The 18244-nt window shown below is 43.5% G+C and overlaps 1 protein-coding gene across 1 annotated transcript in view; it reads right to left on the bottom strand.

Annotated features, from left to right (window-relative positions):
• Positions 1-18244, bottom strand: part of LOC124556143 (glycine-rich cell wall structural protein-like) — a 139865-nt gene that overhangs the window by 30043 nt on the left and 91578 nt on the right. The gene's annotated exons all lie outside the window — the stretch shown is intronic.

Below are 18244 nucleotides of genomic sequence, written 5' to 3'. Positions count from 1 at the left end.
AAAAGTCATCAGCTGTCTGTAATGAAAGATATTTACAATTTGGCTTGCTTCCTAAATCGAAAAACGCTTTCTACGACAAAGAGAGACAGACCACGAAGGTACTATCCGAATGGGACGGAAATCGGTAGATGTGATGTACATGTACAAACAAATGATTAAAATTTCAGAAAAATTGGATTGTGAGCGTTGCTGGATGTCCTCCTAAGGCATATCGCGCGAAATTCTGTCCAACTGGCGATTTAGATCGTCAAAATCTCGAGCTCGTAGGAGAGTCCTGCCCATAACACTTTAGACGATTCCAGCTGGGGGATATTCGGTGATCTTGCTGGCCAATGTAGGATTTGGCAAGACAAGTGGTAGAAACTCTTGCCCTGTGCGGCAGGCACAATCTTTCTAAAATGTAAGCTCAGGATGACTTGCCATGAAGGGTAACAAAACTGGGCGTAGAATATCATCGACGTATAGTTGTACAGTAAGGACGCTGCGGAGGACAAGCAAAGGGACCTTGCTATAAAATGAAATGGCACCCAAGACCCTTCATGCGATAGCGATATGCACATATACAGATAGCAGTAGTGTCGCGTAAACAAGTTGTAAGGGGGCAGTACACTGACGGAGCTGTCATTTGTACTGAGGTGAGCCATGTGAAAAGATTTGCGACGTGTTTATCGTCGCACGATGGAAGTTAGCAGATACTGAACGTGGAATGGTAGTGGGAGCTAAACACATGGGACATTCCATTACAGCAATCGTTACGGAATTCAATATTCCGAGATCCACAGTGTCAATTGCGGTGTCACCGCCAGACACCACACTTGCTAGGTGGTAGCGTTTAAATCGGCCGCGTTCCGGTAGTATACGTCGGACCCGCGTGTCGCCACTGTCAGTGATTGCAGACCGAGCGCCACCACACGGCAGGTCTAGAGAGACTTACTAGCACTCGCCCCAGTTGTACAGCCGACTTAGCCAGAGATGGATCACTGACAACTACGCTCTCATTTGCCGAGACGATAGTTAGCATAGCCTTTAGCTTCGTCATTTTCTACGACCTAGCAAGGCGCCATAGCATTTGATATTATTTTATATTGTGGTTATAACATGTACCGTCAAGAGAGATGTTCTACAATTGTGGATTAAACTTAAGTATTATATCAACTACGTACTTTATTTGCTACTATTAATTCCCTTAACTGTTCCAGACCTCGCGCCAGCCTGCGTGAGCTTAAGCGCGTGCCTTTCGGCTTCCTCTCATTGTGACTTGGCTGTCTTGCCAAGTCACAACATCAATAGTGTGCCGAGAGTATCAGATTTCAATTATTACCTTTCAGCAAGGACAAAGCAGTGGTCAAGAGCAGCATCGTTTGGGTACAATTTTCAGTGCTGACAGACAAGTATCATTGCGTGAAATAACTGCATAGATCAATGCGGAACGTATGACAAACGTCTCCGTTACGACAATGCTGCGAAATTAGCGGTTAATGGGCTATGGTAGCAGTGCCTTTTCTAATAGCACAACATTTCCTGCAGCGCCTCTCTTGGACTCGTGACCATATCGACTGGGCCCTCTGCCAGGCACTTAAATGTGATTTGCAGAGTATCCATGTAGATGTAGATGACCGGAAAACGGTGACCTGGTCAGATGAGTCCCGATTTCAGTTGGTAAGAGCTGACTGTAGGGTTCGAGTGTGTCGCAGACCCCACGTACCTATGGACCCAAGGTGTCCAGAAGGAACTGCGCAAGCTGGTGGTGACTCCATAATAACATGGGCGGTGTTTACATGGAACGGACTGTGTCCTCTGGTCCAACTGAACCAATCACTAAGTCGAAATGGTTGTGTTCAGCTACTTGGAGACCGTTTGCAGCCATTCATGAACTTATGTTACCAAATAAAGATGGAATTTTTCTGGATGACAATGTGTTATGTCACCAGGCTGCAATTGTTCACGATTGATTTGAAAAGCATTCTGGACAATTCGAGCGATTGATTTAGCCACCCAGATCGCAGGACATGAATCCCGTAGAACATTTATGGGACATAATCGAGAGGTCAGTTCGTGCACAAAATCCTGCACTGGAAACTCTTCCACAGTTGTGGACGGCTGTAGATCTGCATGGCTCAATGTTTCTTCAGGGGACTTCCAACGGTTTGTTAAGTCAATGCCGCACTACGCCTGGGAAAAGAAGGTCCGACATGAAACAGGAGATATTCCATGAGTCTTGTCACCTCACTGTATTGCTAGAGTGATTCATCTTAGATATCAGTTACATCTCATCGTAACTGTTTGAACGCATATGATATTGTAAAAGAGACAATAATTATGCATTAAGGAGGTACAATTGTTCCACAGATAATAATTTTATTGTACACATCCAAATTTCTTAAGAGTTCTACCAGACGACCTCACAGCGGAGGAGGCTAGCTCTGGACTGGTGTGCCAATAGGAACGTCAACAAGGCGTACCTCCTATCTAACAGACGTCGGAACTTGAAGTGAGCACTGCTACACAACCTCCAAACGAGAAAGACGGAAACACAAGGCACTACGAAGTACCACTACGTAACTTCAGCGCCAGAGTCACACTGCAAAGTAAAACGTAGGAAGAAAGACCTGAGCTCAGCGACCCAGAATCGTTGTTGAATAACCACAGCAAGACGAGGTAACCCGACAGGACTGAGAAATGAGGGCAAATACGCACATACATCCGGAGGCACCGCCTCATAGGGACAAACTCTGACCGTTAAAGAAAGAGATTGTCAGAACTCAAAAAGAAATTCAGTCATGCTGCCATTCTGTTTGAGTCGTAAGAACCAGAGAATGACAGTCTGTTGAGTTTCAGTGAAATTGCGACAAGCTGATAGATGATGGGCTGTCTGCCTATCTGTTAACTGTATGCTGGCATCAACACCGATACGTAACCAACCTGATGCATACTACAGTACTGGTCATCATGGATGAGAAAACTGGTGTGCAGCCAGCCCCCCTCATCTACATATCATTGCAGATGATCTGCAAGCTGTCATATTCACACTAACCGCGCCTGGCGCATTCTCACAGCCTCCTGGTTGACTTGTGAACATCTGCAGCTGTCTTTGTCGATCCATGGTGGATGAACAGAGCCTAGTCTTCTCGACAACCAACATCCTAGACCACAGTCGGCAGTCTCAGCACACGATGAGTTGTCTTCGAGAGCGCTGAGGTGGAAGCCGCACCGTGTCGCATCTCCCCACTACCGCCAGAACAGTACGCGGCCGTGGCTCAGTGATCTGCCGAGTGACGTCATGTCTCGCGACGAGGCGTCAGCACTTCTTTACGATACGCACTTATACCCGGTCTCTGACCACCACCCTGAACACACTTTCTACTCTGACGGAAACAAAGATCGCAACACCAAGAAGGAGTTGTACGACGTCAGCGAGGGTTGGTAGGTGTCTTTATACGTCAGAAATATGTCTATTCAAACTTCGCGCCAGTCGCATAAGAGTGGCGCTGGTAACGCCACGTAAGGATGCAAATCAGGTTTGTTTTAAATACAAGCTGTAACGGTCGTGAGCGTTAGATTAGACGTGATGACTTGATGGTAGTCAAGAATGCCTTTAAGGCGACAAAGACGCCACGATCAGCATTCACTCAGGACGTATATGTGGGTACTAGAAGCTGGATGTTCCTTCTGTGATACTGAAGTAAGACTTGACAGAAAAGACTCCACTGTACATGTTTCTGGTTGTGGTGGTCTCTACAATGTATAGCTGCAAGAAAACCGGACTCTGGACGGTCACATGGGACTACCGAGAGGGAAGATCATCGTGCTCGGCGTGTGGGGCGGCGCATCGTACTTCATCTGCAGCAGCAATTTGAGCAGCAATTACAAATCGGATACTTCAACGACAGCTCCGAGCCAGACTCCCTGTAGTGTGCATTCCACGACATCACACCACCTCCATTTGGGACTTCAGTGGTATTAAGTGAGAGCTCATTTGAAGGCAGGGTGGAAGTCTGTTCTGTTTTCTGATGAAGCCTGGTTCTGCCTCGGTGACAGTGGTGGTCGTATATTGGTTAAAAGGAGGTCAGTTGACAGTGCTAGACAGCCTACGCCTACACCTTGAGCAACAGTCTGGGGCGCGAATTCGCATGACAGCAGAAGCACTCTTCCACATACCCTGACGGCAAATTGGTACGTCACTCTGGTGATTTCGGGAGGCGTTTTCCAACAGGATAACGCTCGTCCTCATTCCGCTGTTGTAATCTAACATGCTCTAAAGAGTGTCGACATGTTGCCTCCGGCTGTCCGATCACGAGATCCGTCTCCAATCGAGCACCTATAGAATATTATCGGACGACAACTCCAACCTCATCCACGAACAGCATTAACCGTTCCTGTATTGACCCACGGAGTGCAACAGGTACGAACTCCATCCCACAAACTGACATCCGGCAACTGAACAACACACAGCATGCACGTTTGCATGCTTGCATTCAACATTTTGGCTGTTACAACGGTTATTAATGTACCAGCATTTCACATTTGCCACGGCTTCTCTCGCGCTTACATTAACCTGCGACCTTGTTATGTTAACCACTTCATTATGTTACCTAGACGAATGTATTCCCGAAATTTCATTTCTCTGCATTAATTAATTTTTTGGTGTTACGATTTTTTCCGCCATGTTACTGTGTAAATTCAGCATAAATAAGTGTCATTCCTTTAGTTTACTCATTTTGAGCCATAAGGGTCGACCTGTGATTATAAATTAGAGAAGATAAACTTCTTTTGCCAGAATAATTACGTAATAATAAAGTTTATTCCCTATAATTGGTTCCCTTACTGCTTTTTTTAAGTAATGTGTAATAACTTGTCTGTCGAGATCTGAACATGGTAACAATGATTACCAGAACAGGTTGTCGCGAATAAAGTTTATTATTAGCGATCTCAGCAAAGAAGTACATCTTCTAAAATTCAAATTTCATTGCAAATACCACTGTGCCACTGATACTCTGGGCGTAAACTGGACCATTCACCCACACTCTGAGCCCAGCCTCCTTCTCACAACGCAACCAAAACTCCCGGGGCCACAACGAAATGGTGACTGTATATTTATTCGATTTTTTTTTTTTTTTTGGAAATTTCAGTTAGGCTACAAGTATGGCTGCATGCAATATGCTAGAGTGAACTTATCTAGTGTACTCACAGAGTTTTCCAGATGTTTATTTCGTCGATTTATGGAACTAGATCGAAAGAATGCACAGGAGCTCCTAGACTTGTAGCGAACTGGTTACGATTTTGTGGAAGTGGTCAAATGATGTTCCGAGAACTTTGGAAGGAAGACGTCGTTCTGTCTGTGGAACGTTGAGGGTGAAGCTCAAAGACCCATTTCTGACCGTATGTAAAGGCAGTTGTAGAAAGAAGCAATGGTAGATAGAAAATAATAGCGTCTATTGATAGCAACGAAGTAGAGAATGCAAAGACAGGCTATGGCACGTTATTCTGCGCTCCCTGCGGTGCCTCTCAGTTGCAGCTGTTCTGAAAGAGAGAGAGTTTGTGTGTGGTTATATAAGCTACATAGCTGCTGAATTTCGGTTCGGAACCGTACCTAATGTGTGCTGTATAATGCAAATACGCTTCATGAAAAAAATCGAAGAATTATGTATACATTTTCATATATTATGTTCTGTAACTGTGCTGTATTTTGTGTACGTTGATGTTTCGATTGCCTGTGTAATACAGCTTGTATTTCCGAAGCGTCAGCAGCATAAGATCGTAAGTTTTTGTTGGGACTCAAACGCAATTGCTGCATGGAAGGTATGGTGAATTACGTTTTATTCTGTTGGATGTGTATCACAAAGTAAGTGATTCAGTGTTTGACAGTTTCAACAGGCATTAATCCATCAATTTTTTTTTTGTTGATTTCTAGGAATTTGAAGTGAAAAATGCTTTCACATCAGGAAATATGGATTACTGTCAGAAACGCCAGAAAAGCCTCTAGTTTTCCATGGACAGATACTTACTAGTTTTAAATCGTAACTTCAAATTATAATAGGAGACCTCTGTACGCAAAATAAAAAGTGCACACTGCTCTATGAAACAACCCTGGTATTCTTTTGTACATGAATAGACAGTTTGCAAAGTCTGGATCTATATAATGAGCAGATGATGAATTAATTCAGGGGAATGATTATTTATTTAGGTAGCTCCTCAAGTTCTAATCTCATACAGTTACGATCATCCAACAACTTAGGTTTACATTCGCCTTGCTGGGGGGTTACGTCATTTGTGTCTTATCTGTGAATCAGAAGTTTTGACCCACGTAGCACACATTTTATTTCAAATTTGAATAAAAATTTATCTGTATCCTGCGTACAATTTATATTAAAACAAAAGTGTTCTATAATGTTTCTCTCTTAAATCTGTTCTCCGAGACTTCTAGGTTACACGTACCTCCAACTGAGTTTGAAATTTTTCTTTCTTAATGTATCATATGTATAGAAAGGGGTGTATCAAGTCTCACCAAAAATGATCCTAAATTGAATTTTTCAGACCACTTTTTTCATATTCCGAATTTCACGTAGTTGGTCACCTGGGACTAGCGTATTTGTAAACACATATCAAAAAAGGTTTTGCATCAACTCGGTTCCGAGAGTACCGGAACCTGTACAGAAAACTGGAATAGAGATCAACATAAACAACATTTCCGCCCTTTTTATTGTTCACGGAAACCACACATTGCATGTTTTACCACCATACAGTGAGACCTTCAGAGGTGGTAGTCCAGACCGCTGCACACACCGGTACCTCTAACACCCAGTAGCACATCCTGTTGCATTGATGCGTGCCTGTATTCATCGTGGCATACTATCCACAAGTTCATGAAGGCACCGTTGGTCCAGATTGTTCTACTCCTTAACGGAGATTGGGTCACGTCGTCCATAAACAGCCCTTTTTATTCTATCCCAGGCATGTTAGATGCGGTTCATGTCTGGAGTACATGCTGGCCACTATAGTCGAGCGATGTCGTTATCCTGAAGGACGTTATTCACAAGATGTGCACCATGGGGACACGAATTGTCGTCCATGAAGACGAATGCCTCACCAATATGCTGCCGATGTGGCTGCACTGTTGGTCGGAGGATGGCATTCACGTATCGTACAGCCGTTACCGCGCCTTCCATGACAACCAGCGGCGTACGTCGGCCCCACATAATGCCACCCCAAAGCAGCAGGGAACCTCCACATTTGCTGCACTCGCTGGACAGTGTGTCTAAGGCGTTCAGCCTGACTGAGTTGTCTCCAAACCCGTTTTCGACGGTTGTCTGGTTGAAGGCATATGCGACGCTCATCGGTGAAGAGAACGTGATGCCAATCCTGGGCGGTCCATTCGGCATGTTGTTGGGCCCATCTGTACCCCACTACATGGTGTCGTGGTTGCAAAGACGGACCTCGCCATGGACGTCGGGAGTGAAGCTGCTCGCCGTGCAGCCTATTGAACACAGTTTGAGTCGTAACATGACGTCCTGTGGCTGCACGAAAAGCATTATTCAACACGGTGGCGTTGCTGTCACGGTTCCTCCGAGCCATAATCCATAGATAGCGGTCATCCACTGCAGTAGTAGCACTTGGCCTGAGCGAGGCATATCATTGACAGTTCCTGTCTCTCTGTATCTCCTCCATGTCCGAACAACATCACTTTGGTTCACTCTGAGACGCCTGGACACTTCCCTTGTTGAGAGCCCTTCCTGGCACAAAGTAACAATGCGGACATAATCAAACCGCGGTATTGACCGTCTAGGCATGGTTGAACTTCAGACAACATGAGCAATGTACCTCCTTCCTAGTGGAATGACTGGAACTGATCTGCTGTCGGACCCCTTCGTCTAATGGGTGCTGCTGATGCATGGTTATTTACATCTTCGGGCAGGTTTAGTGACATTTCTGAACAGTCAAAGGGACTGTGTCTGTGATACAGTATCTACAGTCAACGGCTATCTTCAGGAGTTCTGGGAACTGTGGTGATGCAAAACTTTTTTTGATGTGTGTATTATGCTAGAAGAGTTCGTCCGTCATAATCAGAGGTAATTTCACTTCTGGCTGTAACTGTTTATCTTTAACATTTGGATATTATTTCACAGTTACTTGACACAGTAAGTACCACTGTCATATACTACTCGACCACGATATTATTGCACACGGCCTCACGTGGCAGCAGTCGGAAACACGCAAGTACAGTGGTCACTAAGAAAAACACACTACACTATGAAAAATTTCAAGACAGTTGTGCATATACTATAAGTTCCTCAGCGTGTTCTTGTGCAATATCACGATAAAAACTCGCAATAAGCCAACTGAGGCGCGCCCACTCCCAGGTGCAACAATACTGTGGTCGACTAATAGCATGTCCACTTGTTTTTACAGGATTAAACGTGGCAGAGGATTGTACAATCTCCTTCGCTGTCGTCGCGGTGTTTCCTCTGTGGAGTTTTCTACCTCTCTGGTTGATACTGCAGAGGAGGACACCATAGCAAAAGAGTAATGGCTTCTCAAATGTTTTTTATTCCGGTCTTTGATCACAATATCAATTCTTTAGATCATGACCGGTTTCAGTCCGTAATGACCATCCTCAGATCTTTTTTACACCACGTCCTAAAGTGAAGGAAGGAAGAAGAGGACAGTGACTGTACGGAGCTGCAGGAGGAAGCGGACAGATGTGACGGCTTGCCTCGTAAACAAACGTCTGCAGCTGGTCTTCCGTGTATCCTTAGGTTTACACAGAGTCGTTCTTTGGACGCTGATATTTTTGCTTGATATTTTCTGAATCCGAGTTGTACGTGCTTGTCTATTAGTTAGTGGGACGTGTAGTGATATTTACGCTGACCAGCAGATGTAATGAAAGGAAGAAGTGTTGAACTGATTTGATGTTAAGAAGAGTGATTACTGGATGTTAATTGTAGTCTGTTGCATGTTCGATTCCCTTTACATTTATTATTTGAAAGATTAGATGTGCTAAATGCCAACCACATGGGGGGAGGAGAGTGACGCCGGTGCTGCACGCAGTGAACAAGGGAAGCTGTCGTTGTTTATGCCTTATAAATGGCTGGCTCTGAGCACTATGGGACTTAACTACTGTGGTCATCAGTCCCCTAGAACTTAGAAATACTTAAACCTAACTAACCTAAGGACATCACACACATCCATGCCCGAGGCAGGATTCGAACCTGCGTCCGTAGCAGCACCGCCCTTTGGTAGTTATGGTTGCATGTATGTATTGCCTGGTTTTCAATTTAATCTTTTACAACGGAGTTGCACTTGGTAGCCTCTCTTCACTAAAGTATACTTTCCTAAGGGGCATTGTGGTTTACACGGCGCATTTAGGTATTATTTGTCAGTTCCTTAATAACTAAAGCATTAATTCTTTCTTCACATAAGAATTTTTTTGACTGCAGTGTTACGAGCCAGCCTTTATTTTTCCCAATATTGCAAGTGTTTTCTGAATACACTGTTACTGTAAGATCAGACATTTCGGTTAAAGCTGTCTTGATGAGAGGTTATTTGCTGGTTTGTTTCCTTAAGCGATTCACATAAGCGAAGAGTTAATTCTTAAGTAATTTTGGATTGTTCTTAAATTTATATTTCTGTGAGCTGTGAATCCTTGTACGTTGGCTTTGATATGTTGAAGTGGGTAAATGTTAAATTTAATAAAAGTTTGAAAAGCGTTTTTTATAAAATGTGTGACCCAATCTCAGTCAATCACTCCATCCTTTTAATCCTGATGGCCTAGTACTTTGCAAGACCGCGCAGTCACTTTCTTCTCTGTAGTAAATACAAAATCGGTTCATTGTAAAACTCAATTATTTACAATATTTCCGTTACTCATTAATTCAGTTTTACAGTAACTGAATTTCATTCTACTTTCAAACTAGCTTCACTGAAGCCTTCCGTTCGCTGTTGAATTTTGTCTGTTTTAAGGATACGATAGCTGAAAACTTTAAATTTCCGTAGCAGTCCCACTAAATTCACGATTTAAATTTAGTTTCAGTGATACTGCGTGACAACACTGCCAACAGCGTTTGGACTGTGTCATATAAATAAGGAAAAGTCGTGGCACACTGGAAACATGACGTTAAGTACATGCACATGGCGAAATGAAGGATTCTACATTCCATTCAATTTTACCGACGTAAAGCACGTTGCCTTCTGTAATTCGGTACTGCGAATTTAACTGTCTTTTTTTTTTTCTAGATGGAACTAAGTGTTGCATTACGGCCCATGTTTTGTATGCAACTTGCCGACACCGTCTGGAGTGGGCCACATACAGCAGAAAAAGTCGTTACAAACCAGAAAAATGAAGTTAAGAACACACACGTGGCGACATAAAGGGCCCGAAAATGATTCTACAGTCCATTTAAAGGACATAAAGCACTTTGCCTCCTGTAATAGGGTACTAAGAGTTTAATGCCCATTTTCTTTTCTAGATGGAACTAAGCGTGGCATTACGGCCCATTGTATGTCAGGAACGGCCTTCACGGTGGCGTGCAACAAACTCTTGTGTAGGCAGTGCAGCATGAATGCGTTTCGCATCAAAAAGGACTGCCACAGACAACTACGTGATGGTCAGTCTAAGCATGCACCTGCCACAGTAGTCATGATTCCCTACAAAATCTACACATAAGATTCACCAGTCAAGAAATTTCTACATCGACGTCTACACACATAGCTGGCAAACTACAATACTGTACCCTGCTTAGGATTATTCGTACCAGTATCAGCGTATTTCTATCCTATTCAATCACTCATATAACACCAAAGTAATCGATATTCAAAGCTGATAACGTTGTACCAAACTGACAATTCCTTGATGCCTCAGAATGTATCCTATCAGCTCATGTCTTCTTTCAGTCAAGTTGTTCCACAAATTTCGTTTCTCGCCAGTTGAATTCAGTACATGCCATTAGTAACGCGATCTACCCATCTGATCTTCAACAGTCTTCTGTAGCACCACATTTCGAAAGCCAGTAATCTCTTCTTGCCCAAACTGTTTCTCGTTCGTATTTCACTTCCATCCCTGACTAAACTCCAGGAAAATACTTTCAGAAAACGCCTCGTAACACTTTAATTTGGTATTAATGTTAGGAAATTCCTCTTTTTGAGAAATAATTTTCCCTCAGTTGCCTTTCTGCGTTTTATATCCTCTCTACTTCGGCCACCATTAGTTATTTTACTGCTCAAATAGCAAAACTCATTTAATATTTCAGTTTCTCATTTCCCAATCTAATTCCGTCAGCATCGCCTGATTGAATTCTATTGCACTCCACTGACCTTTTGCTTTTGTCGATGTTCGCTTTATAATATTTTTTTTTTTCAAGATGATATCCTTTTCTTTCAACAGTTCTTCCAAATCCTTTTCCGTCAATGGCAGCATCACAATGTCAATGGTAAAGCTTAAAACTTTTATTTCGTCTCCGTGAACTTTAGTTGCCTTCGCAAATTTCTGCTTGCTCTCAGTCAGTGGTTTTTCAGTGTACAGATTACATAAAATCGGGAATGTGCTACAACCGTGCCTCACTACCTTCACAACTACAGATTTCCTTTCAGGTCCTCCAACTGTTATAACCAAAGTGTGGGTCCCGTGCAAATTCTAAACAACTTTCGCTCCTGCTATTTTATCCCTAAGAGTGCAGTGCAGTGAACATTGTGAGAAGCTTCCTCTAAAACTACAAACATTATAAACGTAAGATTCCCTCTCATTAACTTGTATAAGACAAGACGCAGGGTCAGTACTGCCTCGCATGTTCCTACATTTCTCTGGAACCCATACTGATCCTCCCGCAGCTCAGCTTCTTCCTATTTTCCATTCTTCTGTAAAAAGACTCAGTATTTTGCAACTATGACTTATTAAACTGGTGGGTAATATTCTCATCGGTCAGCACCTGCCTTCTTGGAATTTCGAATTACATGCTTCTTCAAGAGGGAAGGTTATTCCGCAGCCTCATATATCTTGCATACCAGGTGGAATAGTTCCGTCATGGCTGACTCTCCCAGGGATCTTGAAAACTCTCAGGAACGTCGTATACTGCAACAGCCTTGTTCTGGCTTATAACGGTTGGTGTTCTGTCAAATTATCCCTACAATATCATATCCTCTGTAGTGCACCGACCTTAACTACGCGAAGCTAGAAAAAAAGTGCAGCAGCGCCAGCTGCAGACAAGTGTGGGTGTTATGCTTTACGAAATACAACACAGCCATTGCAGTGTTGCGAGGCGAGCCGGTCTGGTAGAATGGGGAAACAGCTGACACAATCGTACCCAAGCGGTATATACCATAAGCCTTTCTACACTGGCAGCCGCTGAAATGTTTAACACACGTGCGACAAGGCATATCAAAGCCAAACCAAAATGGTTCAAATGGCTCTAAGCACTATGGGACTTAACAACTGAGGTCATCAGTCCCCTAAACTTAGAACTACTTAAACCTAACTAACCTGAGGACAACACACACAGCCATGCCCGAGGTAGGATTCGAACCTGCGACCGTAGCAGTCGCGTGGTTCCGGACTGAAGCTCGTAGAAACGCTCGGCCACCGCGTCCGGCAAAGCCAAAACAATTGCAGCTCTGATGCATATAAATACTTTGCCATTTTATACTACAGACAGTTCTGTTAGTCTCACAGCCACCATGGGGCTGTGTCACATGGCTGCCGTCTGAAATGCTGTTCGTGGACCACAGTTAGACTCTGCATCAGGGCAGTTCGCCCTCGGGCCCCAGGACATGTAGCAACCACCACTTGCAGGCACTTCACTGGCCACTGACTCGGGGCAGTGGGTCAATGCCATTACGTCATCCACCTGCCGCCTTCTGGACAGTGGGGGTGCGTGAACCACGCCACAACGCATGCGGTCGCCGTTAGCTGAGACCACACCGAGCGAGTGGACGCAGTGGTTAGCACACTGGACTCGCATTCTGGAGGACGACGGTTCAAACCCACGTCTGGCCATCCTGATTTAGGTTTTCCGTGATTTCCGTAATTCGCTTCAGGTAAATCCCGCGATTGCTCCATTGAAAGGACACGACTGACTTCCTTCTTCATCTTTCCCTAATCTGATGGGACTGATAACCTCAATGTTTGGTCGCCTTCCCCAAATCGACCAATGAACTGGAGCTGTCGTAGACGCTGACGGAAGCAGTGGTCACTGTCCGGCTGATACTCCGCTCTGTCAACGTTGTGGGGCGACTACCCGTAGGAGGCCACTCAATGTCACTATTGAGCATCCGCTTCCTGTACTAATCTGTGGCGAGGGTCCGTAATAAAGTGTTTGGAATCACAGGCAGTTTAAGTGGCGCTGCACAGCGTCCCCCCAACTCATCTCCACCAGCTCAATTACCATCTTCAGCTGCTTGCTCTTCGCTTTCTACAATAATACCTTCACATTCATTTCCCTACTACAGCTCATTTCCTTTCATTTTTCAGATTTTCCACCTTTGCTTAGTAATGGCTCGACATCTGAGCTTTTGATATTTTTTAATAAGCACTTCATAAACATCAGGTGACACCATGAAACTTGGTGAATGGTATGAGTCCATTTCTACATACACATTTTTCAGTGAGATACATTTTTACAAACAACAAATGAGATGTCAGTTTGCATGTTGACTGCTCGGAATATGTTCCTCCTCGCAAATCGCATCGGCATGATTCTGGAAATTCCTGCCACGCGATGGTTTCTTCACCTGAGGAAAGACGAAAAAGTCACTGTGTGCAATGTCAGGAGAATTTGGGAGATCAGGCATGTGTGACTGTCCTGACCAAAATAAGATGGGAATGTTGCAGACCGTTGGACAGCTTCATCGTAAGAGTGGCAGCCTTCTGTAATCTCATATGGAGGACTCAGCAGTTCGCAACTGAGCCATAACATTACGACCGACCTGCTTATCGGGTCGTGAACGTACTATCGACAGTAGTCTTCCCTCTGCCGGTTCGTACGCGACAGTCCATGATAACAGTATGTTTCAGAAAGTCACGTGGGAAAATCCTATATTTTAGGGGGCATATCTCGGGTTCTATTGATCACAGACATAAGGAGTCAAGTGTTTTGTACAGCTCTCGGCCTAGCGACCATTTCTATATTTAACGGAAGAACGGACATACTATATCTATCCTACAATAGAGGGTCACAATTTAAACATTACACACTTCCTCCACCCTAGGCAAACTGAGAAAATCGGTTTGTTCTTTTGCATTAGGCGTGGTCTAGGGTGGACCTTAGGTGGCTTATAAAAGCAGAGAAAAGTACCAGTTGTGCGGTTGGCCACTTGTATAATTTTTATTAATGATGGATTGTCGAAATTGTTACCACATGTTCTTAACATGATATTATAAGGGAACTTGGAATTCTGTTGCGATATAATTAACTGCTATAGAGATCGAGAGGTTTCAAGTTATTGTACCTACGCAGAAAACACCAAAAATCGTATTTAGCCGTTTCTGCACCTTGGGTCGCAATTATCTAAAAAACTAACCACAGCAAATTGCTCAAATTTTAACTGTACATTCCTTAAGATTCATCTACAAACGCTATTTTTCCGTTTTAGAAAATCTGTATCCGCTATCAAGATACACCGGAAAAACCGTGATTTTGGGGACGATAAATAGCAGTTTTCGGGAAGCCAATTTCTATAATTTACTTTCATAACAAATCGTCAAAATTTGTACCATATGTTTTTAAGATCATGCTCTCCGCTAGTCTTGAAAATCTTTTTTTTTATGTCATTATCCGTCACCGAGATTCAGAGGTTAAAATTTACCGTATTTATTCATGTAAAATATGCAAGTAATATCCAGTCTGAGGTGTAAATGTAATCTGAACTGACGTAGTGAACGCATGGAGAGGGTTCTAGGGTCATTTTAAGGGTTCAGAGGTCACCAAATATGTTTCCAGTCAGTCAGTACTTTTTCCCAAATGAAACTTTACGATACGCTGTCTCTGTATAATGAGCACTTCACATCAATACAAACATGCCCAAAGTGGTGTTGTAGTAAGAAAAAATGGGCTAATAAGGATTTTAACATGCCTAAAAAGAACTCAAAATGAGTGCCAAACAATAAGTAAAACTGGAAAGAATGCAAATTCATTAACTATTTCTAATAACATTTTTATTCGATCGACGGGATAGTATCTAAATAAAATGTAAATCATACAGTTTTGTGTTAATCTTATACTATGCGAACTTACTTGTTGTTTATGGTGTGTCTAAATGTATAAATGTGTTGAAGTATTTAAGTATACTGTCAAAACATAATGACCTATAGAATTCGTTGTATATAAGCAGTACACCCTGCTGTGGCAGGAAAAAGGAGGGAACCAGAGGAAAAATGCTTCTGTTGGAGCACAAAAAAGGTGAATATGTTCCTCTTTAAAAGACTATGGTAGAAAATCGGGGAACCAGCTGCCTCAAACCTCATTCCGCCTTCCTCACCAACAATTAGTTCATGTAAACATATTCGAGCATTTTTGAGCTGAAGTAGAGTAGCAGAGGGACAGTGGTGGTGGAAGAGAGAGGCGACAGTACTAGTGGGAGAGAAAGAGAGAGGGGACAGTGATTGTGGAAGAGAGAATGTGGCAGTGAAAGAGAAAGGGAGATGGAGCAAGAGAATAGCAGTAGGAGCCAAAGAGAGACGACATATACCATATATACGTTTGGGGGAAGGGGGGGGGGAGGGGCGGGTCTGGACCCTCCCATATTGTAGGTACAGGGAAGGGTGCAATTTGGATAAGAATATTAAGCATGTGGGTATAGGGGAAAAAATAAGTTGGCCCCACCTTCCTCATCTGAACTTTTGAACTACCGATACATGAAGGAGACAGTGGCAGTGGGGAAGAAAGTCTCAAGGGGACAGCGTAAGTGAGGGGGGAGACAATGGCAATGGGATATATCGTAAATCAATGGGACGAAAAGGAGACGGAGGTAGAGAGACATATATTGGCAGTGCAATGAGGCAGAGATGGGTAGTATGAAGGCTAGACTTATCTACACAGAGAGACTGTGTAAAAGGATTTAGAATGTTCTGTGTTAAAAGAGCGTGAATAAGTTCGCATGCCAATATTTTTAGTGAGCAAGGTGGAATGAGTGTTGAGGCAGCTGGTTCCCCACGTTTGTGTCAGAGTCTTTTAAAGAGCAACATAGTCGTCCTTTTTGTTCTCCAACAGGAGTATTTTTTCATCGGCTGTGTTGTGCATGTTATAATCTAACAGCGACTGGTATCACACCGTGCTAGCAGTGGTTCCCAACCTTTCTGAGACAATTACCCCTGAGTGCAGTCAGATATTAGTTATCGTCTACAGTCCGCAGCTCGTGGTCGTGCGGTAGCGTTCTCACTTCCCGCGCCCGGGTTCCCGGGTTCGATTCCCGGCGGGGTCAGGGATTTTCTCTCCCTCGTGATGACTGGGTGTTGTGTGATGTCCTTAGGTTAGTTAGGTTTAAGTAGTTCTAAGTTCTAGGGGACTGATGACCCTAGATGTAAAGTCCCATAGTGCTCAGAGCCATTTGAACCATTTTATTATCTACATGCCCCAACTATCATCAATTCTGGAGCCCATCTAAACTTTAGAGTGGAAAAGATTTTCTTAGAACACTTTCATTTTTAAACTGATGGGAGATAAATGATATTTAGGTTTGTAGCTGTCCTTTTAGACTACGAACTAATGAACCAATGAGACAACTGGTACTGCTTCTTTCTAACAAACTTTCTTTACAGGATGATGAAGAAATTTTCAGTGCATCTCACGTGCTAGCTACAACTCCTTCTTAGAAAAGAAAGCTAACTACCCACATGGAGGGTAGACATTTATTACAAAACAGGCTTCCTCTGCAGCACTCCTCTCCCTAGCGGCACCTTCTTCACCCACATCCTGCATCCCCATTTGAAACTAACCCAATTAAAAAGTGTTAAATGTATTCACAATTAAGAATATGGACAACCGTCAGCCATAGAATGGAATGACTACAGTGAAAATTTGTGCCGGACCGAGACTCGAGCCGGACGGAGTGGCCGAGCGGTTCTAGGCGCTACAGTCTGGAGCTGCGCGATCGCTACGGTCGCAGCTTCGAATCCTGCCTCGGGCATGGATGTGTGTGATGTCCCTAGGTTAGTTAGGTTTAAGTAGTTCTAAGTTCTAGGGGACTGGTGACCTCAGAAGTTGAGTCCCATAGTGCTCAGAGCCATTTTGAACTGAGACTCGAACCCGGATTTCCCGCTCCAGTCCCGGTCCGGCATAAATTTTCACGGTAGTCATTCCATTCTACAGCTGATGGTTGTCCATATTCGTAATTCCGAATACATTTAACGTATTTCATAACGGCTGTAGTCGCCGCAGTGCTTGTTGCTTTGGACATGCATGCATGTCCAAAGGATCTTTGCGTAATCAGAATAACACACACTCCAATATCGCAATTAAAATGTGTCCACTGTACTTAGGCCCACTGATTGAGAATCACTTGATAGCTGGACTCCTCACTTCCGAACTTTCAGAAATAGGAAGACCTTAGGCTGCCAATGGTTTGTGTCTGGCCACTGCCAGTAACAATAATAATAATAATAGTAGTAATACCGTGTAGATCCTACAGCAGTATACTAGGTATTTGATACGTACTGTTGTGTCTGTGCTGCCCCAAATAAATTTCGACAGTCTGAGTTTTCAGTAGTTCGAAGTCGCATTCACTTCCAACTATCTGTTTGTGTGTGTGTGTTTGGAGCGCGCGGGCGCCCAAAGGCGTGAAAAGGAAACGCAAATAAATTTCATAGAAATGACTGTTATTAAAGCGTACAGGAGTTCGTTTTCTTTAGAGTAGCCCTCGGCAGAGGTGGCCGAACAGTAGCTTTCCGGTGTAGGTAGAATAAGCCCATTAGATGTTGGGTACAACGCTACCTGCGGCTAAGCAGCCGACTCGTATACCTACTCCTGGCTCTTCTGGAGCGAGGATTCAAGAAATGGTGGATGAGTATGCTACAAAAATAGGAATCTCGTCGTTACTTCATCATAAGTTAGGAAACATATCACAGCCTTATATATATATACGTAAAGAAATTGATTGATGCAATGAGGAGAACAAATTTCTTTTATTAATTGACTCGTGGAGAGGTCAAACAAATCCACAATTATAGGCGAGATTTTCAAGATGAAAAATGAGTGCCATTGTGGAGTATTAAAGTGATCCCTCTCCCCGCGAAATGCACACCGCTGGTGCAACCCTGCGATAT

Source organism: Schistocerca americana, chromosome X, assembly GCF_021461395.2.
Source record: "Schistocerca americana isolate TAMUIC-IGC-003095 chromosome X, iqSchAmer2.1, whole genome shotgun sequence".
NCBI lineage: Eukaryota > Metazoa > Arthropoda > Insecta > Orthoptera > Acrididae > Schistocerca > Schistocerca americana.
The sequence above is the reverse complement of the archived record's forward strand: the minus strand, read 5'-3'. Positions and strand labels throughout refer to the sequence as shown.